Source organism: Hyperolius riggenbachi, chromosome 2 (genome assembly GCF_040937935.1).
Source record: "Hyperolius riggenbachi isolate aHypRig1 chromosome 2, aHypRig1.pri, whole genome shotgun sequence".
Taxonomy (NCBI): Eukaryota; Metazoa; Chordata; class Amphibia; order Anura; family Hyperoliidae; genus Hyperolius; species Hyperolius riggenbachi.
The window spans coordinates 126,532,583-126,559,366 of record NC_090647.1 but is presented as its reverse complement, the minus strand read 5'-3'; the positions used below and the strand labels follow the sequence as shown (position 1 = coordinate 126,559,366).

Genomic DNA, 26,784 nt, shown 5'->3' with positions numbered 1-26,784 from the left:
TTAGGGGAACATAAATGTAACTTCATGGGGAGTACCGTTCTCACAGCACACCCTTGCGCATAACACACTCTGGGCAGCCTACACCACATACAGGGAAATAAGACCCCCCCCCTTCAGTTCCCTGCTCACTCGCAGGTTTCTTGGTATTCAGCGTATCATAGCTCAGTGCTGTTATTCAAAAATGTGTTTTAACAGACAAGGTGGGTTGCATAGCGTAAAATCGTAGTTTAATATGGCATCCAGAGCCCCATACACGTACAATGTAAAATACGTATAAAAGCATATCACCAGTCCCACAGATCCGGTTCCAATTTCCACGCTTCCATGCCGGTGTCCGTACGTTCAATTTGGGGTAGTGTGCGTGTCCTAAAGCTCTGCCCTACACAGTTCGTCACAGGGCCTTGTGACTCATCGGGGGCCCATGCTACTATAGATAAAACAGCACAATTTATTGGTTTGTCCCGGTTATTACATTTAAATTATGTTCCTTGTACAATGCATGATGACCATATGTTATTTGGAACTAAAGGTATATTTTTATTTGTTTTTGTTTTTTGTTTTCTCACTATACCTGATCAAATATAACAATCCACATTTGGTAAGATAACAGTAATCTACCCTCATGAGATACAGATTAAAAAGCTGTGTCCCTAAAGTAACTATTAGGCTACTTACACACCAAGACGTTGCGTTTTAGGGGACGTTATGGTCCCATAACGGGCCCCTAACGCAACGCATGGTGGTGCGGGAGAGGACGTTAGAGTGAGTCGCGTTAGGCGGCTCTATTCGCATAAGGTCTCCCAGAGTGGCGCTGATTGGCCGGCGGTACCACGTGATGCGGAGCGAGACACTCCGCATCACGTGGTCCCGCCGGCCAATCAGCGGCCGCCAGTGCAGTGCATATTAAGTAGCCATATGCGCGGCTACTGTAGCAGCATCTCCCAGCCTCCTCTCCGCCCCCCACTGAGCATGTGCAAACAGTCTAACGAACGCACAGCATGCTGCACTTTCACTACAACGTGCAGCATTACATGTAACGCAACGTGGGCAGTTTGAACAGCCCACTTGTGTTACATTGCTGTGCGTTGGGGGAGCGTTACAGGCTGCACTAACATGCGCCTGTAACGTCCCTGTGTGGAAGCAGCCTTAACCACTTCTCTACCACAGGGTTTTTCACCTAAAAACCACAGCAATTTTCACATTTAAGGGAGGCAAGGGTTAATGGGCTTAATGGGGGTATAGTTTATTTTTAAAAAAACCTCACTGATGCTGATCAGTCACTAATGCTGTGTTAGTTATCTGAGATCCTCTCACGAGTGATCTCAGTAACTGTAACAGCATAGTGACTGATAAAATGTTTACACACATTCTGCATGAATAAGCACTGTCATTGGCTTTGTGAACACATGTTCACATCAGCCAATCACAGACCAGCGGGTGCCCGACGCGTATGCACGTCCGCGTGCTTGCGGACGCGATCGCGCACAGCAGGAAAATAAACAGGAGTTGCCTATCTACGCCCCTGTGACTCAGGTGAATTTTAAAGGGGCGTAGATAAGCGTGGCAGAGGTTGTTAAGTGGTTAATGTTTTTTTTTTTTTTTAAATGCTGTCACTTTTTTTTTTTTTTTCAAGTGTTTTATTATTGTAACCATGGTGGATGGGAGAGGGGGAAGAATTTATGTAGTGTAAAATGTGTGTGTTTTTTTTTCTCCTAGATGTTTAGACATTTTTTATTCTTTGTGCTTAGAACAGAGTTCAGAGCACAGAGGCAGTGTTTGTGTATTTAGTTGGAACTTTGGCTCATTACAGGAACCCTGATTGGCTCAGGGAACACATGCTCCCATTCACCAATTACAGATGTCGATGGGCAGTGTAAAACTAACAGTGTACTCCTAAATATATACAATATATATAATATATCCGATATCATAGTTAGTTAGAATGTCTCTTAAAGAGAATCTGTATTTTTAAAATTGCACAAAAGTAAACATACCAGTGCGTTAGGGGACATCTCCGATTACCCTCTGTCACAATTTCGCTGCTCCCCGCCGCATTAAAAGTGGTTAAAAACAGTTTTAAAAAGTTTGTTTATAAACAAACAAAATGGCCACCAAAACAGGAAGTAGGTTGATGTACAGTATGTCCACACATAGAAAATACATCCATACACAAGCAGGCTGTATACAGCCTTACTTTTTAATCTCAAGAGATCATTTGTGTGTTTCTTTCCCCCTGCAGCTATCTTCCACTGAAGTGTCAGGCTGTTTCTTCCTGCAGAGTGCAGACAGCTCTGCCTGTATGTAATGCCTCAGTATGTGAAAGCCCAGCCAGCTCAGAGGAGGATTTATCCAGCTTGTAAAAGATAATAGAGCAGAGAGAAGCTGCACTAATCTAAATAACACACAGGCAGTGTGCAGAGAGGGGCCTGGAGGGGGGAGATGCATCACAGAACCACAACACTGAAGAACTTGGCAGCCTTCCAGACACAGGCCGACAAGTCTGACGAGAGAGACAAGTTGATTTATTACAGAGATGGTGATAGTAGAACATGCTGCAGTAAGCCAAAACACATTAGAATAGATTTTGGAACTTGTAGGATGGAAGAAAACCGGATGAAATTTTTGTTACGGAGTCTCTTTAACGTTTTTTCAAAAGCAAACATATTATCACACACACACACACACACACACACACACACACACACACACACACACACACACACACACACACACACACACACACACACACACACACACACACACACACACACACACACACACACACACACACACACACACACACACACACACACACACACACACACACACACACACACACACACACCCCTAGGGTGTTCTGTCATTGTCCAGTCACTACTCTCTCTGAGCTGTGCACAGACCTGCCTGTCACTTACATCTCTGGCTTTTACTGTGAATAAAGTTACTGGCCTAGATTCAGGCTATGAAGATAAATATTTAAGGCAGTCTAACTAGAATGTGAATCCTACTATATCTTATTTGCTTATCGTGATAACCAAGACCCCCCCCCTTTTTGTAAAATGGGAATAGTTTAGAAAATGTAAGACGTGAACAGAGGCCTATAGAGAGAAATGCTGACATTTGCTTAATTTAATGTAGGGTGTCCTATAGAGTGACTGTTCCTCACTTCCTGTCTACTGACGTGGGAAGTAGGCTGTTTATTGCAGGGCTATGGAGTTGGAGTCACAGTCAAGGAGTCTGAGTCGGAGCAATATTGGGTGCCTGGAGTTGGAGTCGGTGTGTTTATAAACTAAGGAGTCGGATGATTGTTGTACAAAAACTTCAGCCCTGGTAAGTATTAGACTATGGAGTGGGAGTCGAGGAGTCTGAGCCATTTTGGGTACCTGGAGTTTGAGTCGGTGGTTTCATAAACTGAGGAGTCGGAGTTGGATAATTTTTGTACTAACTCCACAGCCCTGGTTTATTGGATTTGGGTGGGGCATGCATTACTTCAAAATTTAACTTGTTTTGGTGTCATTTTCCTTTTGGCTGGGAATGTTTGCCTCACGTCTTCACCTTGTCAGCTAGACAAGTGACATGCCTGCAACACAGTGGCACCTCTGACAACAATAACAACCTGTCAGACATTTTATTCCCCTCCTGCTAAAAATACTTTGAAGAAGAGACCTGTAAAAGCTAGATTCCTCACAGATATGGATCAGCATTTACATTTTTATCCTTGGAAATGGAGCATTTCTGTGTTAGCAGAAAACCCTGCATGACAGCCAGGGTCCCGCAATATACTATGGGTTCCATGAATGTTTGTCTATTCACCGATTATTTCATTGGTAACTTTTCCATATCAGTACAAAAATGATTCCCTCTTGTCCAACCCAGAGCTCTGGCTACTGCATGAAGTTCAACCCAGAGCTCTGGCTACTGCAGGAAGTTCAACCCAGAGCTCTAGCTACTGCAGGAAGTTCAACCCAGAGCTCTGGCTACTGCAGGAAGTTCAACCCAGAGCTCTGGCTACTGCAGGAAGTTCAACCCAGAGCTCTGGCTACTGCAGGAAGTTCAACCCAGAGCTCTGGCTACTGCAGGAAGTTCAACCCAGAGCTCTGGCTACTGCAGGAAGTTCAACCCAGAGCTCTGGCTACTGCAGGAAGTTCAACCCAGAGCTCTGGCTACTGCAGGAAGTTCAACCCAGAGCTCTGGCTACTGCAGGAAGTTCAACCCAGAGCTCTGGCTACTGCAGGAAGTTCGACCCAGAGCTTTGGCTACTGCAGGAAGTTCGACCCAGAGCTCTGGCTACTGCAGGAAGTTCGACCCAGAACTCTGGCTACTGCAGGAAGTTCGACCCAGAGCTCTGGCTACTGCAGGAAGTATTTATTTTCCACGTATTTTGGATTTTACAATTGAAATACATTTAAACACATACAAATAAGACGTATGTTTCTTCCAGAGTAAAATGTGCTGCAAATTCCTATGTTTTGGTAACTTGCAGTAGTTAGCAGAATTCTGATGGAACTGACAGGTTTTTGACTAGTCCATCTCATCATGGGGGAATTGTCAGGATTCGATTTATTCTTTACAAAAGCAGAAAGGATCTTTACAAAGATACAGGCTGCCCCCTACCCTATTTGCACACTATTCTGGCAGATGGACTGAGAAACTGCCATTCACTAAGTGCTTTTGAAAATAAAGCCCTGAGAATCCCCTATGAGAAGATGGGCTAGTGCAAAACTGGTTAGTTCTGTCAGATTTCATTTACTTACTGTAAGTGACAGCAACATAACAGAAAATTAATTTATAGCTCATTTTTTTCTGGGAGAAATGTACTTTTTATGTATGTTTTCAAGTTTTTTTAAATTTTACAATTTTTCTAAATCGTGTCCTCTTAGGTATTCAGTCTCACCTGAGCACGCCACATCGCCAAGAAGGTGGACGGTCTTGCCAGCAAAGATCTCTGGAGTCCAGTAGTGACATATACAAGTAACTTGGCTCTTCAGGATAATTAGTTGGGTGGATTGGTGTGTCCTTAAAATGTCACAGGTGCTTGCTTAGAGGGTTAATAGTTAGCGCTGTAATAGATCAATTTAAAAGGTTGAACACAAATGTATAATTTTCCTGCTCTGCTTTTGGAATTGCTAAGATTAATCTTTTAAGTGGTTATCATTAATTCTAAAACCTTCAAGACTAAATGCTGCAATAAAATCTTGGAGCGAGGCCAGAGAGTCTATTAAATGTGTGTGTGTGTGTGTGTGTGTTAGTCATAAAAGTTTACATCAGGTCTTTTATGAGTTTCTTCTTTATAGTTTGTGAACATAACAAATAGTTTTCCTGATAATTTTACAATTTTACAATGTATAAGTTTAACTTAAACTTAGATTTCAGAGAGTCATCAGATCGGCACATAGAATCATTGGCAAACCAATCCCCTCACTTGCCCTCCTGTACAACACCAGGCTGTGTTCTGGAGCGCTGAGGATCACCAATGACCCCTCCCATCCAGGCCATTGCTTCTTCAGCCCACTTCCATTGGGCCGAAGCCTTTGGGCCATCTCCACCAGGACCACTAGACATAAGAACTCTTTCTTCCCCTCAGCTTTCAGCCTCCTGAACGCTCTCTCCACATTCCTCCACCCCACAACAGGACTGAATAAAGCAAGGAATAACTGATTAGACTTTTTTTTTTTCCTTTTGGAGAAGTCTGGGTGATTAAGCTGTTACGTTTCTTTGCTGTTTGTTAAGTTGTCTTTGTCTTTTGCCCTGTTAACTGTACTCTGAGTGACTCTATCTACCTCTATCCTCTTCATTGAGCTTTGTATCTGTGCCAAACCCAATTCCGAGCAGGACCCTGTCATGCTCGGCGAAATAAACTGATTCTGAATATGAACTTACTTAAAGGGAACCTGAGATGAAAAGGAAAAAAATAAAAATCATACATACCTGTGGCTTCCTCCAGCCCCCGCCGGCCTGATCGCGTCCTCAGCGCCATCCTCTGTCTCCTGGATCCTTCTGTAAGGGCTCCCAGTATTTTATCCAGTCGGGGCTTACTGTGCATGCCCAGCCTACCGCACTCCAGTCTCCGGGAGTTGTCTGTGGCGGCGCAGAACTCTCCTGGCCATGGGAACGAGACTGGGGTAGGGTGCGCAGCTGCACTGCCATTGCGCCGACTGGCCCTCACTGGCCGAAGATACCGGGAGCCCTGCGGAAGATCCAGGAGATAGAGAAGACGCAGAGGGGGCGATCAGGCCAGAGGGTGCTGGAGGAAGCCACAGGTATGTATGATTTTTTTTTATCTCACTTTAATCTGTCAGTAGATTAGCACACCGTACATGCAGATAGTGTATTGAATGGAGACTGCACTCCTGGATCATAGCAACCAAGTATGGCTCAGCAGTGGGTAGTACTATCGATATACAGAAACGATATGATATTAGTAAGGCTAATTTCCAATCTGTGTGATGCAGGATCCTCTTTTACAGAGGGCTATACGTTTAGCCTCATTTGTGCATGCGTTTGATAAAGGTGTTTGTTTAAAATGGCGCAGGATAATATTAGTAGTATATCAGTAAATTTACCGATATTCTACTACTTCATTCACATAGTAAAATATCATCAGTAATATTTACAGATATTTTACTATGACATAACCTCTATAACTCACACTTAACCCTCCCCCAGGGGGGCGCCTGACCTTTAACCTCCCCCCAGATGGGTGCCAAACCTTAATGCCCTCCCCACTAACCTTAACCCCCGGGGGCAACTAACCTGAACCCCTCCTGTGGGTTACTAGCCTTTTACTCTTCAGACCAGTTCAGTAGCTTGAAAAAGAGCTATGGAGATCGAAATGGCAGTTCGTCGCTGTACCACTGCTTGTCGTCTTCTGATGTGATCAATAAGAGCTTTGTGATCATCAGCGGTGCCTGTCCTGCCTTCTACTATGCATTTATAGAAGAACGGAGAAACGGTACTCAACAGCACCCGATCCATAAAGATTTGATTGGTTAATTCATTTTATTGGTAGAAATATGCACAATGGTTAAAAGCTTTTAAAATAAAAAAGTCAGAGTTGGGCTAAGTCAAGCTATATATTAGTACATTAGTGGGTATAGTACCAACCAATAAATATTTCCAGGTCACAAACAATTCTGCTTCACCATAGTAGTACACAGCTTGCTACCAAGACTTACTCCACAGCTGGTTAGATTTCTACTAATTACCAAACAGGTCTTATTGTATTACAGCCATGTTTTTCTGTAAATTACTGAACTATTACCGCATGTGAAAATCTTAGTAAAACAACAGCAATGGGTAGGCAGCACCCACCAGATAAGTGCGACCTGCCAGTGGGTTCAGCTCTCTTTACCCAAAAAGGTCACAAATTCCTCTCAATGGCCTCAATTCACTAAACTTATCTCCTGTCTTTAATAACTCTTCTAGAGTTGTTACCATGGTGATAAGGCATGTAGTATTCAGGAAACATTTTACCTCAGGCAAGCCTAAAGTTAACTCTTCTGTCTTTAAATTAACTCTCCAATCCTTAAAATAACTCCAGAGTTAAAGACAGGCTGTTAATTAGCTGCATGTGAAAATAACTACAGAGGAGGTAAATTAACTACAGGAGAGGTAACTTAACCTCCCTGGCGGTTTAATTATTTTGCCAGGGAGGCTGCAATGTGGGTTTTTTTTAATAAAAAAAAAAATATTTCATGCAGCCAACTGAAAGTTGGCTGCATGAAAGCCCACTAGAGGGCGCTCCAGAAGCGTACTTTCGATCGCCTCCGGCAATCGAAAGTAACAAGATAGGCCGCAATGAGCGGCCTATCTTGTTTCGCTTTCCTCGTCGCCATGGCGACGAGCGGAGTGACGTCATGGACGTCAGTCGACGTCCTGACGTCAGAGCCGCCCGATCCAGCCCCTAGCGCCGGCCGGAACTGTTTGTTCCGGCTGCGCTGGGCTCGGGCGGCTGGGGGGACCCTCTTTCGCCGCTGCACGCGGCGGATCGCCGCGGAGCGGCGGCGATCGGGCAGCACACGCGGCTGGCAAAGTGCCGGCTGCGTGTGCTGCTTTTTACAGAATGTAAATCGGCCCAGCAGGGCCTGAGCGGCGACCTCCGGCGGCATACCCCGAGCTCAGCTCGGGATTACCGCCAAGGAGGTTAAGGAATGAAGAGGTAAGATAACGCTCTCACGTGTGGAGGTAAGTTTTCTCTTGCCTTATTATCTCTAGCATGATCTTAGTGAATTGAGGCCATTGTCACTTATGATCCAAGCCTGTTTGTCCCGCTATGGAACTATGTATTGATGAATAAAAGAACAATTTAACCTCCCTGGCGGTACGCAGTTTCGGTGGCTGCGTCCGCGGGAGGGATTTTTTGAATAAAACTTTTTGTAATACTTGTAACTAGCGCTTGGCTAGCTACCTGTGTCCCCCGCACCTCTCTGATCCCACCCCCCCCCCCCCCCCCCCGGTCACCAGCGCTTATATTTACCCAGCCGTGATCCTGCGAGAGCTGCAGCCTCCCCAATCAGCTTCAGTCGTCGATATGACGATGATCGGACATGACGTCTGACATCATCGACGTCATGACGTCCTGTGCAGTCCCGATCCTCCCCATTGCGAAGCCTGGGGCTGATTGGATTGGATCCCTGGGGGGTACGTATTACGTGGGGGATCAGAGCAGAGCGGAGGGACTTGGGGGACACAGGTAGCTAGCCTAGTGCTAGCTACAAGTATTACAAAAAGTTTTATTCAAAAAATTCCTCTCGGGGCCATGCAATCCTCTGTGGCGGCTACCCCAAGTGTAGGTCGGGGTTACCGCCAGGAGGGTTAAAGAACGGTTCTGAGTCCTTTACTGCATATGCAAACTATTATTGTATTCGAAAAAAAGTCATAAATACACAGAATGGCCTCAGTTCACTAAGCTTTATCAAACACTTTATCAAACGTTTGATTATTTACCTCATGAGTAAAATCTAATTTTGAATTCACTAAAGTGTTATAGATTTATCAAATGTTTTATTGATAAAATGTTCAATAAATCTATAACACTTTAGTGAATTCAAAATTAGATTTTACTCATGAGGTAAATTATCAAACGTTCGATAAAGCTTGGTGAATTGAGGCCAATGTGGTATTTTCTCGACTTTTTTTTTTTTTCCCCCCCAAACAGGTCTTAGTGAATTGAGCCCATTGGTTACAGTACTCCTCTTTCACACTAAGCAACAAACCAGAAAGATGGATAGAGGGAAAAAAACAAGGTCCCATTCAAATTTATGAGCCGTGCACTAAAGAAGGACCCCAGCAGCATAAACACTTCAGTCAGGAGACACCATGCAGTGCCTCTGGCTAATTAATGATGCAATATGTTGGGAGGTAGCTGCAAGGGAAGACGGCGCTTGTAAAGGAATCTCTTCTGTGTTTCAAGCAATTTATGGAGCTTTTATAAGTTTAAAGCCTGATAAACCTCAAGGGTTACATAAAAACAAGACAAAGGTTCAGTAGACAGAACAGAGAGTTTTGTGCAGTTTACTGATCTGAATTCTAAAAAAAGATATCTCCTGCAACTCATCTGATCCCACAAGGTCACACATAAATCCTAGTAGAGGCTACCAGTGTCTCTATTTGGGAACTTAACCTATTGTTGCCAACAGTAAACTTGAGAACATGATATGCATTATATATATATAAAAGGAACCCAGATTTTACTGACACAGTTAAAGAAAACCTGAACAAAAAGTAATCTGAAAGGTGCCAGTTCTAACTTTTGGAAATGATTGTTATTGTCTTGCTGTTGTACGGTTTCTCTGTTTTTATTATTGCAAGTCCCTGACCCAGAATTGGTATGCATATCATTTCTATAGCATCAGGCCATACAGATTTAACTAGTCAAATGTATTTTATTGATGGAGACCATGCTTAACAATGGTTAAAAACATTTAGGAAAAAACAGGCGTTGGGCTGCTCGGGGCACTTCTTATTAGTTGAGGTTTTTTTTTCCATATTCCGGCTTTACTTTCCTATATCAGACCCTCTTTCGGGTTATCTTCTGTGTACTGTGGTTCAACTGTTGTAATGTTCACTACCAGCTATTGTGAAATATATTTAATTCTTTCAGGTTATGCGCTTTATTATGTGGAAGGCATGTAATCAATTTATTTATGCATCTGGTTTATACTAAGCACAATGCACTGTAGTTTAGTTATTATATGACAACATATTATTCCATCTATAAAGTGAATATTGGTTATTTACTTTATTAGCGCAGTGCTCTTTATTCAGATAGATCATTGATTGGCATGTAGGCTTTCTAATTGGTGCCTTTATGCTGCGGGGCAAGAAAACAGAAAGTAATAAAATCTACGAGATTCAGGAGTAGGGCAAAAACATCTAAAGACTAAAGCCCAATCTACACGATACGATTCTTTGTACAATTCGATTACGATTCTATTTACGATCCAATTAAATCCGACATGTCTGATTGGGATTCGGTTCGGTTTAATTCGATTTGCCATTTTTTTGCAGTGGAAAATTAGATTGAATCGAATCCCTATTGGACATGTTGGATTTAATCGGATCGTAAATAGAATCGTAATCGAATCGTATCGTGTAGATTGGGCTTAACACAGGGAGGGGGTCCATTAGTGGCATGCATGCAGATATACTGTTATACACTGTCACAAGAAGCTCTTGCAAAGGAACAGCTCAAGTTTTTGGCAGACCACCTGAAGAATCAACGCAACTCTATCCAGAAGTAGGAGAAAATCAATGTAGTGAGGAGTAGGATGGGGTGGCTCCTACTGGCTGTCTCCTTTGCTTGTCCAGTTTACCGAATGGCTGATTGTTAGTTACTGCCAGTTCCAGGCTGAAGGTAAAATACTGAACATCTCGCTTGTTTTACCGCATGCTCTAATCTTTGTGAATTGACATTTGAGTTTACTGAGGTACTTACTGCACAAGTTGGCAATTTACCTCTCTAGTGCATTTTTTTTTACTTTTCCAGGCTCTTCCAGCATTAGTGAATTGATATTTATGCAAACTATTTGGTAAAATTAGCTGTTGTCTACATTACCAAATGCAGTAATGTTTAGTGAATTGAGCCCAATATGTACATCTTATTTAACATAATGGTATTGTGGCCTGTATGAATTATTTTATAGCCAGAGTAGTATTTGGTCCTTTGTTTGTGATTTATGGCAGTTTTAAGTTCCTTTACGTCTATAGTCACTTCTGTAGGTATAAATAAAAGTAACACTCTATGATGAAATGGCACGGAACTAAAAAAATATTGAAGGCTGATTTTTCAGTGTTTGGCAGATGTCTTAAGGTGGACCCAGATTAAAAATACAAGATTTCAGAAATAAAATCTATTTTCTAAATTATAATAATAAATAGCAGCCTTTTTTCAGCTGCATGATGACAAATCTAAAATATTTTACATTTATTGGAGGAACCCCTCCCTTCCTTTCAAATTGCCGGGACAAAATCCGGCAAACTGGTGGAGTAGGTGGTGTCCGGCAATGGAGGAATTGCTAATGGCTGCCCCCAGTATAACCCTAGTAATGAAAAGAGAAGGGTGAAAAGCATGCACTGAAATGCTCATAGGCTTGAATTAAAAAAAATGTTTGGTTTGGGTCCGCTTTAATGAAGCCCATAGTGTGTGGGTACGTTAATAAAACAGTTGTTTAGTAACAAACAATGTCTAGTGCTCCATCCTGCTTTATGTGTGGGCACTCTGTAATTTAGGACACTGGACAGCCAGGATGATGAGATAGTTAATGTGTTTTGTTTTTGGCAGTGTCTGGCTCAAGACTCAGGGATTCTTTTTCTCTTTAATTTGATTAGAATCCCAATAGCCATATTTGATGCTGAGCAGGCCATGCGGTTCCCGCCTCCCTTTGTTTTCCCAGAGACTTTGCTTTGTGTTTTTGTTTTCCAAGATGGTCCATTTTTAGCGTGCCATGGAAACACTGCAGGCTAGGAAATTGGACATGCATCAGCTGGTCGTCTGCCTGTTGTGTTACTGCTTTTTCTGAAAAGGACCACAGAGCTCTAAACTGCTGCCCAGCTGTCTTAAGGTGGCCATACACTGGTCGATTTGCCATCAGATTCGACCAACAGATAGATCCCTCTCTAATCGAATCTGATCAGAGAGGGATCGTATGGCCACCTTTACTGCAAACAGATTGTGAATCGATTTCAGCCTGAAACCGATCACAATCTGTGGAGCTGCCGCTGCTACCGCCCCCCCCCCCCCCCTCCCTGCAAACATTACCTGTTCCGGCCAGCGCGAGTCCCCCTCTGTCCCCGCTGCTCCTTCTCCGCTCCGGGCTCCAGACCGTTCCTACAGCTACTGAACTTCCTGTCCAGGGGAAGTTTAAACAGTAGAGGGCGCTCTACTGTTTAAACTTCCTGCCGGGACAGGAAGTTCTGTGTAGCTGCAGCTGGTCCAGAACCCAGCGCGGAAAGAAGACAGCGGAGACCAGGGGACTCGCGCCGGCCGGAACAGGTAATGTATACCTGCTGTATTGCGTCGGTCGTCCGGCATTCGAACGCCGCTATCGACGCACTCCCGACCCGCCGGCGATTGAGAAAAATCTTGCGCACGGACGGATCGACGGGAACGATCGATTTCAGACGGAAATCGATCGTTCTGTCAGCGGTGTGCGCATCGATTTCACAGCCGATTCGATCACTGTGATCGAATCGGCCGTATATCGGCGGGAAAATCGTTAGGTGTATGGGCCCCTTTAGCATAGCAGGCTTGGGCTGCCAGTCTGGTATTTGCTCGATGCGTTGGTCTTGAGAACATTGTGGGCTAGGATGAGTTCTATTAGGCTACTAAGATTTCAATAACCTTAGTTGTAATGCCTTCAATCTTTTAACTCCTTCTATGCAAGCATAGCTACTTGGCATGTTACCCCTTCTTTGCTTGTACCACCATTTAGCTCTTGGGTCATTTTGCAGTCGCCCCTTTTTTGGAAATCAGACAGAGATGGAGCAGGATTTGCTCTACCTCTGTCCACCAGAACATGTAGGCCTTTCAGGTAAGTATGGGGGTCGTGAAGAGGTAACAAGGTTGTGGCTCACAAATAGTTTACTTAGGGAGGTTAAAGTAACAGCTTTTTTAAATTTGTTTTTGTTTATTTTCCAAAGAGTTGTAGTCACCACTGTATGTACAGAACTTTTTCTCTTGATGTCCTAGACCTAGACAATCCCAGACACATTTCCTTGATACAGCTTTGTCTACAGAATGCAGTATCTGCACATGAAGCACTTTGGTTCTGGTTATGTTTATCCCTGGGAAGCATTCTTGTTGTGTTTGACTTTTTTGCATCTTTCAGAATTGAGCTCCTACCAGTTTCTTGTTGAGAAACCCCTATATAATTGCAGTAATTATCCGTGTGTTCCTTCTTTGCATGCCATTAGAGTGTCTTTTTTTGGCAATCATTGTACTATTTCTAAATTTACTTTGAGGAATAATTATGCAGCACTCCCCAGGGTTGCAGAAGTCCTACTTGCAAACAGGAGCCGTGTTGAATTGTCTGCTCACAATCATTAGGCAAACCTTATATTTACTCTGTGACAAACTACTTAGCATCTTGCTGTGCTTTTTAGTGCAACTGTTCTAATCCAGCTCTCAAACTCCAGCAGAAAAGAAAGAAAATCTAAGCTGCAACAATACTGTTTGTTTTGTTGTTTGTGATGTACTGCAAAGTTTGTTGCCTTCTGCTGGTCCAGCCACAATGCAGCTTATCTACTGGAAGGAAGTCATTTGCTTGCAGGATAATAAGTTATGTACTACAGAAAAACACTGGAGACTGGCAGACAGACCTTTGTCTGTCTGAGAGATTTGTCAGGTTTGCCATAAACAATAGACAGAAATGACAATTATAACAGCCCAAGACTCTAATTATAAAGAGTCATCAATCACTATTTGTGATTCAGTTATACTGTATTTATTTTTCTCTTTATTAAAGTCTTATCAAAAAGTCAATTTTTACAGTAATAAATAAAAACCAATTTAGGCATAAATAATACAATCACTTGCAAGTAACCCTCACCACATAGACACACAATGGTGTGTTGCAGTGTGGCAAACGGCCTCTCTGTAACACTGCTTAACACACTGCAATGCACCACCTTTGCAATGTTCACAGAACGGCAGATGTGTTTGGGTAAGATGCACCTGTCGGCATGGTAACGCACTGTATGCAGTGCATTATCGCTAAGCATGCGCCTTTATGTTTACAGTGAAGCATACTTTTCATTGTTGCTGTTTGCTTCACTGTATGCGAAGCAACGCAAGGATAATGTGCATCGCCATTTTCCTAATCCAGTGCAATCCTAATGCTACTAAGAACACAACGCAATGGACAATGTGAATGTAGCCTAACTGTAGGAAAAAATACCTCTTATAAGTATGTGTACACATGTATTTTAAATTTTACAATTTTTCCTGATGGTTGTCCTTTAACATTACCGATGATAAATCGTATTCTTAATACTGAAAACTCAGAGTAGCAATAAAGGTTGTCCCATCTGGAGATATTTTTTGGCTTATCTGGCACTATCCAGAGTGCATTACAGTGTATTTGTAATCTGCTGATCTGTATCTGCTGATCCTTAGGTTAACCTATTGAAAGCACCATGGGATCTAAGCCTTATCTGCTGTAGGCTAGTGGTGATAAGCTTGTGCAGAACTTTATGCTCTGTTTATAAAGATGCATGAAACATACAGTAGGTCTTAGTCAATAATACCCCTCCAACTGTAAAATCTCCTGCACTGTAGTAGTTATGGGCTAAGTCCAGCTGGGCACTTATGTCTTTATGACAGCCATATGGTTTCTTTACTGTTGTGTGCCCAGTAGCTGAGCAGTCTTACTGGCATCCCTTATGTCATGCATTTCAGTGTTTTCTATAGAAATATGCTACATTCAATAAAGCTTATGCAGAAATAGGCATGAGAAGTCAATTTTTTTATCATGAATACATTAAACTGAACCTTAAAGGACACCTGAGGAAGCCTCAGGGAATTTTAAAAAATCTGGTCTATTTACCTGGGGCTTCCTCCAGCCTCTGGACGCCTATGTGTCCCTTCGCTGTAGCTCCACGCCAAGCTGTTTTCCTGGGGTCTCCTCCGTGGCAGCCACCGATCCGGCTAGGTCGGCGGCTTCTGCACATGCCCCAGCCCACCACTCGCGATCGCATTCTTGATGCTGGGAGCGTTCTGCACAGGCACAGTACATTGATCAAGAGTAACTAAGGCAGGGCGCAGAGGCCACTGACTGGGTGGCCAGCTGCTACGGAGCGGAACCCAGGAGAACAGTTTGGAGCTGAGGTGAGGGACTCATAGGCTTCCAGGGGCTGGAGGAAGCCCCAGGTAAATCTGATTTTTTTTTTTTTTCAATTCCCTGATGTTTCCTTTAAAGTGTACCCGAGGCTGGGCAGATGGGACACAGAGGCATGTTTCTTGACATGCCTCTGTGTCCCCCCCCCCCCCCCCAACGCAGCTCCTTGTACAGCTCTATCACCCCCTGAAATTGGCGACATGCGATTGTCGCCAATTTTGAGGGGATGGGAGGAGAGATTACCTGCTTAAATGCCCACTGGGGGCATTCCTGAAGCACTTCTTGGGCAGCTCTTTCTCTTACCTGCATGCTGCTCTGTCAGACACACAGAGCAGCTCTTCCAGAGTCATGACCCCAGGGGTCATAGAAATTAAAGTGAGCCCTAGCAGGCCAAAGTGGCGGCAGGGATTGCAGCTACCTGATCCAACCCAGCCCCCTGGATCAGGTAGCATAGCTTTTTTTTTTTTTTTGTAGTACTAATCCCCACATCGGGTTACTTTATGTGCAGCCAACACCTTCTTCAGGTCTCCTAGTGTAGCAGTTATCCACTCCATCCTTAGTAAGCACTGCAGCCCAGTTTCTGTTCCCTGCCCTCTCCTTGTTAATTGTTGTAGCCAGGACTTTCAGATCTGTGTATACCACTGGGTCAATTGGTGCAAATGGGAATCCTATGGGGGTCGTAAAACATGTTGGCTGCTGCGACTCACTCTGCAAAGGTTATGAGTCAGAAATTTAGGTGCGACTTGTGTACTAGTCAATGCCTATACTTTTAGTGAGACAGACCTAAATTTCTAGACTTATAGTTGAGTATATATGGTATACCTAACCTTAACCCTTTCAGTGATGGTTACAAACACGTAATGCTGTATTTTCACGGAACCTTAAATTGTCATGTAATGTTTAGGTACACATTTTGCCAAAACTGACTAAAGCCTGCCTAACCTTAACTGAAGCGCATAATATGGGCCTTGCCTGGCCTCCTGCTCTGTAGGATAACGATAATTGCACTGAGATCAGAGTGCCGAGATGAGCTGCTCTCTGTCTTCGCCGTGTGGCAGAACATATAAACCTCCTGCCTGCTTGGTTTAGTAAACAGGTGACGGTGAATACTTTTTAAAATGCAGGTCATTAGCCTTGTTGTTCTTCCGCTGCAATTTCTAATACATGTATTCAGCGCACAGGAGTACGCTGTGTTCCCATCCTTAGCACCTTGGAGTGTGCTGTTGCTAGCTTCTATTATTTTTGCTATGCTGATTTCTGTGTGGGTGGGCATAGCACAGGGATGAGAGTGCTTGGAAGCATGGAGGAAAAGTGACTGCATTTCACATCACATCCTACTCTCTCAATGGCCTTCTCAGGGAAACACGCCATTCTCCAATGTTTAAATGAGTCTCAGTGTAAAAAGCATTTTTCATATTAAGCATGCTTCTGCTGCCATTTGTCTTCGTCAGCACACTACAGGGAGTGCAGAATTATTAGGCAAGTTGTATTTTTGAGGAATAATTTTATTATTGAACAACAACCACGTTCTCAATGAACCCAAAAAAACTCATTAATATCAAAGCTGAATATTTTTTAAAGTCGTTTTTAGTTTGAGCTATTTTAGGGGGATATCTGTGTGTGCAGGTGACAATTACTGTGCATATTTATTAGGCAACTAAACAAAAAACAAATATACCCATTTCAATTATTTATTTTTACCAGTGAAACCAATATAACATCTCGACATTCACAAATATACATTTCTGACATTCAAAAACAAAACAAAAACAAATCAGTGACCAATATAGCCACCTTTCTTTGCAAGGACACTCAAAAGCCTGCCATTCATGGATTCTATCAGTGTTTTGATCTGTTCACCATCAACATTGCGTGCAGCAGCAACCACAGCCTCCCAGACACTGTTCAGAGAGGTGCACTGTTTTCCCTCCTTGTAAATCTCACATTTTATGATGGACCACAGGTTTTCAATGGGGTTCAGATCAGGTGAACAAGGAGGCCATGTCATTAGTTTTTCTTCTTTTATACCCTTTCTTGCCAGCCACGCTGTGGAGTACTTGGACGCGTGTGATGGAACATTGTCCTGCTTGAAAATCATGTTTTTCTTGAAGGATGCAGACTTCTTCCTGTACCACTGCTTGAAGAAGGTGTCTTCCAGAAACTGGCAGTAGGACTGGGAGTTGAGCTTGACTCCATCCTCAACCCGAAAAGGCCCCACAAGCTCATCTTTTGATGATACCAGCCCAAACCAGTACTCCACCTCCACCTTGCTGGCGTCTGAGTCGGACTGGAGCTCTCTGCCCTTTACCAATCCAGCCACGGGCCCATCCATCTGGCCCATCACGACTCATTCTCATTTCATCAGTCCATAAAACTTTAGAAAAATCAGTCTTGAGATATTTCTTGGCCCAGTCTTGACATTTCAGCTTGTGTGTCTTGTTCAGTAGTGGTCGTCTTTCAGCCTTTCTTACCTTGGCCATGTCTCTGAGTATTGCACACCTTGTGCTTTTGGGCACTCCAGTGATATTGCAGCTCTGAAATATGGCCAAACTGGTGGCAAGTGGCATCTTGGCAGCTGCACGCTTGACTTTTCTCAGTTCATGGGCAGTTATTTTGCGCCTTGTTTTTTCCACACGTTTCTTGCGACCCTGTTGACTATTTTGAATGAAACGCTTGATTGTTCGATGATCACGCTTCAGAAACTTTGCAATTTTAAGAGTGCTGCATCCCTCTGCAAGATATCTCACTATTTTTGACTTTTCTGAGCCTGTCAAGTCCTTCTTTTGACCCATTTTGCCAAAGGAAAGGAAGTTGCCTAATAATTATGCACACCTGATATCGGGTGTTGATGTCATTAGACCACACCCCTTCTGATTACTGAGATGCACATCACCTAATATGCTTAATTGGTAGTAGGCTTTCGAGTCTATACAGCTTGGAGTAAGACCACATGCATAAAGAGGATGATGTGGTCAAAATACTAATTTGCCTAATAATTCTGCACTCCCTGTATATCATATACTATTATTAGATATAATCTAAATCTGCTGACAACGGTAAATACGCCCCTATTCCTGTATCTGTCTCAGTCCTGCTTATATTTTATTATGTACGCAATAGAATTTAAAATAGACTTAAAGGGGCAGTACATCGAAAAACTCTAAAATATGTGCAAACAGATACAAATAAGAAGTACATTTTTTCCAGAGTAAAATGAGCCATAAATTACTTTTCTCCTGTTTTGCGGTCACTTACAGTAGGTAGTAGAAATCTGAGAGAAGTGACATGTTTTGGACTAGTCCATCTCTTTATAGGGGATTCTCATGGATATATTTATTTTCAAAAGCACTTAGTGAATGGCAGGGAAGCTGGCCAGCATCATTGTTTAAATCCTTTTTTAGGGAATATCTTTATAAGGAATAAAAGACTTGCTGAGAATAAATATCAGAGGCAAAAGCTTTAATTCATTGTGTGTAGATTTTAGCTACGTTTGGAATGTCTCTTTTGCAAAAGTATGAATCTCTGTAGTCTGACATGCTAAGAACAGTGTAATATTGAAGCAAATTACCAGACATGCTTTTGTTTTCATGTATCAGGTTTCACACACACAATTATAGATGTTTATGTTGCACATAAGATACATTTCCTCTGACCTCTGTGAGAGAAAGCTCTGCCTGTCTCTGACTGAGCTCTGCACACATGGAGTTAATGATGCACTGTGAAGGGAATCCCCCCTCCCCTCATGGCTGAGTGTGCCATCAGAATTTCAGCAGACTGCCATTAGAAAAGTGTGAAAGGGATTAGATAACCGTAAACAGTGAGATAAGGATTCCGATGTATACGCCAACACTTAGCAGCACTTTCCAAAAATGTCCTATCTCAATTGAAAAAAAACATGTCAATCCATAGTGTCCCTTTAAAAAGGGAACCTGTAGTGAGAGGCATATGGTGGCTGCCATATTTATTTCCTTTTAAACAATACCATTTTTTTGGCATCCCTGTTGATCTTTCTGACATTAGCAGTGTCTGAATCACACACCTGAACTAAGAATACAGCTAAACCAGTCAGTGCATGATTGTTCAGTGTCAATGGCTAAAAATATTAGAGGCAGATGATGATGAACAGGACAGCCATGCAATTTGCATTGTTTGAGTTATAAATAAATATGGCAGCCTCCGTATCCCTCTAACTTCAGGTCCCTTTTAACCTTTACTTGCTAGATACAGCATGTCATTTCCATACCTTTCCTCACTATTTTTAGTATAACATCCTAGCCTCTACCTCCAAACTGAAAATGGATCTCGCATATCCTTCACGCTGGGTACCTCCTACCCGTTTTACAACCAAGACTTCTCACGAGCTTCACCTCTTCTAATTTTTCCTTCATTCCACTTATCCTGTGGCTGGAGTGGCTGGATAGTGTAATGGTTAAAGGGAATGTCCAAGCAAAATAAAAAAATGAGTTTCACTTACCTGGGGCTTCTACCAGCCCCATGCAGCCATCCTGTGCCCTCGTAGTCACTCACTGCTGCTCCAGTCCCCCGCTGGCGCATTGTGTACATTTTACGCATTCCCGCTAGTGCAGGAACATTAGCACATACATTTTTACGCATTACTGGTTCAATGCGTAAAAATGTACGCATTGAACCAGTAATGCGTACAAATGTATGTGTTAATGTTCCAACACTAGCGGGAATGCGTAAAAATGTACGCAATGCGGCCCGCCGACCTCCAAGGTCAGCAAGCTGCCAGCGGGGGACTGGAGCAGCAGTGAGTGACTACGAGGGCACAGGATGGCTGCATGGGGCTAGTAGAAGCCCCAGGTAAGTGAAACTCATTTTTTTATTTTGCTTGAACCTTCCCTTTAAGGGCTCTGCCTCTGACACAGGAGACTAGCGTTCGAATCTCGTCTCTGCCTGTTCAGTAAGCCAGCACCTATGCGGTAGGAGACCTCCCTAACACTGCTTCAGCGCGTCCTAGTGGCTGCAGCTCCGCCAGGAGAAAAGCGTGATATAAATGTTGTTTGTCTTGTCTGTGCTCCAAACCATAAAAAAGTTAACTGAAAATAAACTTATGAATTGTATGTGTAATAGTAATGATAAATATTTTTTTCCAACTGCTTCATTTATTATTTTCAGTTGGAAGGGTTACATTTTAAGCATTAAGTGAACAGCAGTCATGTGACCGTGATATAAAATCTGCTTCATTTATCTCCCACACTGTGGAATATTGACTTTTAGAACTTTTTTTTCGCTGCTTTATCTGGAGTGTTTGTTCAGCCAGATACAAGTGTTTTGGCTTTTACTTAGTTTTCAGGAGAGCTGCAACAGTGTATGGATAAAACTCTGTTTTATTAACACCTGCAATGCAAAAATTATCAAGGGAACACAGAAATGTTCTAAGTAAGACTAAGTACTATACAGCATGTACAGTATCCATGTTTGTCTCGTCTTGTCGCACATCAGTTCAGGTATGCTTTAAAGCTTCATGGGGGAATCCTTAAGACACCCCAACAGACAAACCAATCATTTGACCTAGTCACTCTTCAAATATTATTCGTCTTCCTTTGATACCAGCTGTCAAGACTCCATACCTCTTCAGTTTACAGGTCATTTGTCACCTTACCTTTTTGATTCTGAATCCCTTCTCATTATGGTTTGTAAGCTGATAATAACAGGGGCCTCCCTGTATTGTTTCCTGGCTCTGTTGTGACTGTTCTAGCTAAACAACATATATTGGTATTTTTGTACGTAGCTACTAGTGTTATGTGAGTGTTTTAGTGACCATTATCTGCATTGATTGAGCTATATACTGTAGATTGACATGATCAAGCAAAGGTTTAGACAGTTAGGGCTCGTTTTCACTAGTGCGTCGAGACGCACGCCGGCACTGAGCGGGTGGGCGGGATCGCAGGCGAAGGCTATGGGAGAATTCTGCGGGGGGTTCCGGCCGAATCGCTACAGCAAGCGATTCCGCCGGCGGCGCCATTCTCCCCTATGACAGAGTTTCCCTGTGCGATTCATGTGCGGGGAAACTCTGCGGAATTGCGGCGGTTTCCGCCCTAGTGGAAACGGGTTTATAGGGCATTTCTCAAGCCAAATACTTTTTTGTTTTAATACTCTAATTCCCTATAAACTAAATAAACCACGCCCACAAGTTTTCAGAGAGCCTTGGCAGTAGCAAGGACTCATGGGAGCTCAGTCTGGGCAGGGGGAGGAGGAGGTGTTTCTAGCCATTGATTTCAGAGGCAGAGGGGAGGAGGGAGGAGAGGGGATTAGGTTTTTTTCACAGTCTAAGTGCTGATGGTGCAGATAAGCCTGCCTCTGTGTAATGTTTACAAACAACATGGCTGCTGTCATTGTATCACAGGAAGAAATCATCATTTTCTATTTAATCTGTTTGCAGCTAGATTTGCTGTGTAAACTATCTAAACTTTAGATAAGATATATAGACAAGTTACTTGTTATAGTTAGTTTTTCATCTCGGATCCACTTTAAAGCGAACCTCCAGACTAAAAATCGACTCAGCAGCACTGAAAAGGCCTGGTGTTTCTTTAACAGTTTCACAGCATCAGAACTTTGTTTCTCTTATACAAGACTCATTTTTAGCTGCACAGAAGAAAACTGCCCGGACATTTTTCCCCTGATGCTGTGCAAAGCATGATGGGATTTCTGATGTTGTTGCTCTCCTTCTGCTGTTTTGGTGCAAATTTCTTTCTCTTACATTTTGAATTTGACATTTGAAGCCTAGTGTGTGCAGCTGGGAGGGGTGATCAGGACACAGGACAGTTGGAACTGTGTCTCCTGCTCCCTGTCACCTCCTTTCAACCAAAAAGATGGCTGCCCCATGACAAAGATGGCAGCCCCCATGAATCACAAACATTTGCCTGTTCTTTTAAAACAGGGTGGGTAAGAGATTATATTACCTATCTATTCTAATTAACATAACTAATGTAACTTAATGACAGTATGTTTGTTTAGGCTGAAGTTCCCCTTTAAACAACATTAGACCTAAAAAATACTGCTGTCGTTCATGTCTTCACCTCTGCATGAGACCATATAGTGAATTACATATAACATTACTCCCTCTACGGTGCATATATTATAAACGAGCTGTTCTTTTGCCCTTTAGGCTGGTTTCACAGTGGGACGTTACAGGCGCACGTTAGAGCAGCCTGTAACGCAGCACACCGCACAGTAATGAAAAATCAATTGGGCTGTTCACAGTGCCCACGTTGCGTTACATTGTAACGCTGCGTCACAAGACAACGTACTGCATGCAGTACTTTAGACGCGGCTGAGCCGCGTTAGACTGCTTGCACATGCTCAGTAATCTTGTGGATGAGCCGAGAGCGGCCAGGCACATGGCTAATTAATATGCACTGCACGTTGTGACGTGCAGTGTTTACTTCCTGGAGCGGCCGCTCTGTGCGGCGATTGGCCGGCGGGATCACGTGATGCCGCATGCGCACAAGAGTGCGCATCACGGCATCACTGACGCCAGAGTGAGCTGCACAATGCGGCTCACTCTGACGTCCAGATCCAGCAACACCAGGCGTTCCGTTAGGGGGACGTTATGCGACCTTAACCACCCTGGCGTTCTGATTAAATCGCCAGGGTGGCTGCGGGAGGGTTTTTTTTAAATAAAAAAAAAACTATTTCATGCAGCCAACTGAAAGTTGGCTGCATGAAAGCCCACTAGAGGGCGCTCCGGAGGCGATCTTCCGATCGCCTCCGGCGCCCAGAATAAACAAGGAAGGCCGCAATGAGCGGCCTTCCTTGTTTTGCTTATATCGTCGCCATAGCGACGAGCGGAGTGACGTCATCGACGTCAGCCGACGTCCTGACGTCAGCCGCCTCCGATCCAGCCCTTAGCGCTGGCCGGAACTTTTTGTTCCGGCTACGCTGGGCTCAGGCGGCTGGGGGGACCCTCTTTCGCCGCTGCTCGCGGCGAATCGCCGCAGAGCGGCGGCGATCAGGCAGCACACGCGGCTGGCAAAGTGCCGGCTGCGTGTGCTGCTTTTTATTTCATTCAAATCGGCCCAGCAGGGCCTGAGCGGCAGCCGCTGGCGGTGTTGGACGAGCTGAGCTCGTCCAGACCGCTCAGCTGGTTAATGCCCCCTCTAACGCAACGTCCTGGTGTGAAATTAGCCTTAGTCACTAGATGGTGTTGTGGATATCCCTCTTGTATAAAATTAAATGATTATGAAACCTTTGTAATGGTATTATATATAAAGTAATTAATTCCTTATATTCTTTACAGCTGAAAAAAAGCAGGCTAGATATAAAAATAAAATGTATGTTTTTAGTTGAAGGTAAACACCCTGGGCCCTATTGAACAGAAGGCCGGTAAATTTGCTGTGAATAGGCAGTTATACCTGCTTGTTACTCTATTAATGCCATGCGCATTGCTTTGGTAACGCAGCGCGAATTGCGCTGTGCTCCCCTGGCCTTAGGACTGATAAAACTGCCATGAACTTCATGCAAACAACTAAATTACCTGCCTTTCCTGCCCCATGTTTGTTCCATATTAGTTACAGCAAAGAAGAGTGCCAATGATGGGGCAGAATATTTGAATACAACTAGTTCCTGTGTCAGAGTTCACCTCAGTTAGAGCAGTGTGACTGTGGATTACACAGCCCTGCTTAGCAGTAGTGAGTTGTGCCGTGTTGGCCATCAGTTAAAGCAGGGATTTTTGAATCGGGATAATTCCACCTATCTTTAAAATATATAAACTTTTTATTGGGTGGAAAGCTTACTGTTTACATTTTTGTTTATTTGTTTTTTAAACACTTCCTGATATGCAGCCCTGCTGTTGATGGGTGCAGAAATCACACCTTTTGTGGTATATAAACACTCTTTCCACTGCTATTATTTATGATGATGATATTGTTGTTGACCAGATCCTCTTATCTGCTATAGTGGTCTGATCTTCTAGACCAGTGATGGCTAACCGTGGCACTCCAGCTGTGGTGGAACTACAAGTCCCACGAGGCATTGTAATACTCTGACAACTCTAAGCATAACTCGTGGAGGCATGATGGGATTTGTAGTTCTGTCACAGCTGTAGTACCAAGGTTAGCCATCACTGCTCTAGACCCTTTGGCACACACTAAGTAGACACAAAATGCTGTCACAGCAATGTGGTAATATGTGGGGGAAAGCAAATCGCACCCCCCCCCCCAAAAAAAAGAAAAAAACATAAAAAAAAAATGCAAGTGCACATATTTATTAACTTGATGGATGGATAATTGCAATGACAGGCTGCATGTTATAATGTGCTCCAAAGATGCAGCTATCCTTTAAAGTGGGTTTAAACATGTTTGCTCATTCCACAGTAGGGTGTTGACACTGGAGAGAGGCAGTGTTTGTATTAAATAATTGTATACTTAACTGCAATAATACTATTCTTCTTGGCTTTGCCCCCACATTGCCATGTGCTGTGGAAATGCCTGATCATGTACTGCCTCTTGGCTCTTCCTGCTAGCCCCCATGTGCTGCGCTTCTGGCCCGCCCCCTGCCTCCCCATGACAACGCACATTGATGCTGTGGGGGTGGGAGAACAGGTCACTTTAAAGGGTAATCATAAAATCAATTCTGAGATCTCTTCTTTTCTAGGATCACAAGTAAATGATTTTTGTTTTGTTTTTTGCATATTTGCGTTGTTTTCTCATAAAGGGCATACTTCTGATTTTACACTGCTGGTGAAATATGCAAAGTATAGCTTGGTACAAGCATTGCCATCATTAGCTACTTCTTTCAGCTCAGGAATCTCTTATTGGCTGGTTTTACTCTGTCTCTACACCCAGCGCTGTCCTTGTCCCACTTATAATCTTGGCATGTATCCTGGCAGTATCCTTGGCATGCATCCTGGCAGCATCAACCATGCCTCTCATTCAGTCTCCGCAGCCAATATTCAGCACTGATGGCAACACCAGTAACCAGTTGTGTGGCACCTGTTTCCTCACACATCAGACATCTTTTCAATGATAAGGCAGCCACAAAGGATGATGGCTTGGCACTGAGTCTCTATAACAAGCTACTTTTATAGATGTTTATCAATTGGAGGGAATTTTAGTAAAGCAACGGTCCTTAGCGGTTTCATGCGGTTACATTTTGCTCACACTTATGCTTTAAAGGATCGCAAATGTGAGCGGGATATGGTGGTTGCCGTATGTATTTCCTTTTAAACAATACCAGTTGCCTGGCTGTCCTGCTGATCCTCTGCCTCTAATACGTTTAGCCATAGACTCTGAACAAACATGCAGCAGATCAGGTGTTTCTGACATTGTCAGATGTGACAAGATAAGCTGCTTGCTGGTTTCTGGTGTTGTTCAGACACTACTGCAGCTAATTAGACCAGCAGAGCTGCCAAGAAACTGGTATTGTTTAAAAGGAAATAAATATGGCAGACTCCATATTCTTCTCACTTCAGTTGTCCTTTATGAAAATTTCAGACATTAGGGATGAAGGCAAGCAGAAAACTTGCATAGTATCCAGTTTTAACTGAATTTGGACCTTTTTCCTAAATCTACAATTTTATGTTTACAGGATTGTTTTATTAGATAAAGCAGGAATGTTACAAAAGACCGTCAAATTTCTCGAACCTATACAAAAGGGATCCTTTCAAAACTGTGGGATTCAACAGCAGATTGTCCATGTATCTGTACCTTTTTCCCTACAGCACCTTTTCTGATTGCCTCGATTGATTCATCTGCATAAACAGAATTGAGAAAAGACAAAAATCAGGGAAGACAGGAGGTACCCCTGTTTTGTGCCATTAGTAAGTGTATATCAAATGGGTTGAATAGTATAAATTGAATTTAACCTTAGCTGATGGCTTTGAGTACGGGATGCCAATCCATTTGATCATTTAAGCTCCCAGGTTCATGTGCGTTAGAGCAGCTTTTATATAGTCTCATGCCACCCTAGCAAATGGTTTCTTGCCATCAGTGCAGAGGCTAAACCACTCACCAGTTATCATCTTATTGATGAAGTCACGCCAATCACACGCTAAGTTTTGTATTTGTTTTTTCTTCTGGGTACAAACCCAACTTTGGTTTGGGGCAACAGTTAAAGGTATAAAGAGTATTGAGATTCTGTTGGCCAAATCTTAGTGAAAATCTTCATGTGGGTGTTGAGAGGGAAATTGGGCCAGTGGTACGCTTAGCGGTGTCTTTCACCTCTTTTCATGGTTAAATCCAACTGGGTTGGGGGTATAACAGAGAAAATTCAGGTAGCCAAAATTTTCGTATTGTATTAAGAAGGGAAATTGGCTATTGGTTGGGCATAGTTTGGGCTCCTTACCTGGATTTGAAATTACAGTGATATAAGCTTCGAGAAACTGTTTTAAGGAGTTGTGAAATCTGATATGAAGTTAATTGTGCTGACAAAATGTGGGGCGAGTAGATAATATAATTTTAATGCAATGATAGAAAATTCAGTGCAA

General features: G+C 43.2%; 1 protein-coding gene and 1 long non-coding RNA gene across 3 annotated transcripts in view; one reads left to right on the top strand and one right to left on the bottom strand.

Moving 5' to 3' along the window:
• Positions 1-26,784, top strand: part of LOC137545771 (electroneutral sodium bicarbonate exchanger 1) — a 252,382-nt gene that overhangs the window by 81,169 nt on the left and 144,429 nt on the right. The gene's annotated exons all lie outside the window — the stretch shown is intronic.
• Positions 219-24,820, bottom strand: LOC137544060 (uncharacterized). 2 transcript variants are annotated; one of them, XR_011025715.1, is made up of 3 exons: positions 24,730-24,820; positions 4,895-5,060; positions 219-427 (listed from the first exon to the last, which is right to left on the bottom strand). It is a non-coding gene; the product is annotated as an uncharacterized lncRNA (long non-coding RNA). The 2 variants fall into 2 exon arrangements; XR_011025716.1 differs by having other exon boundaries at positions 219-424.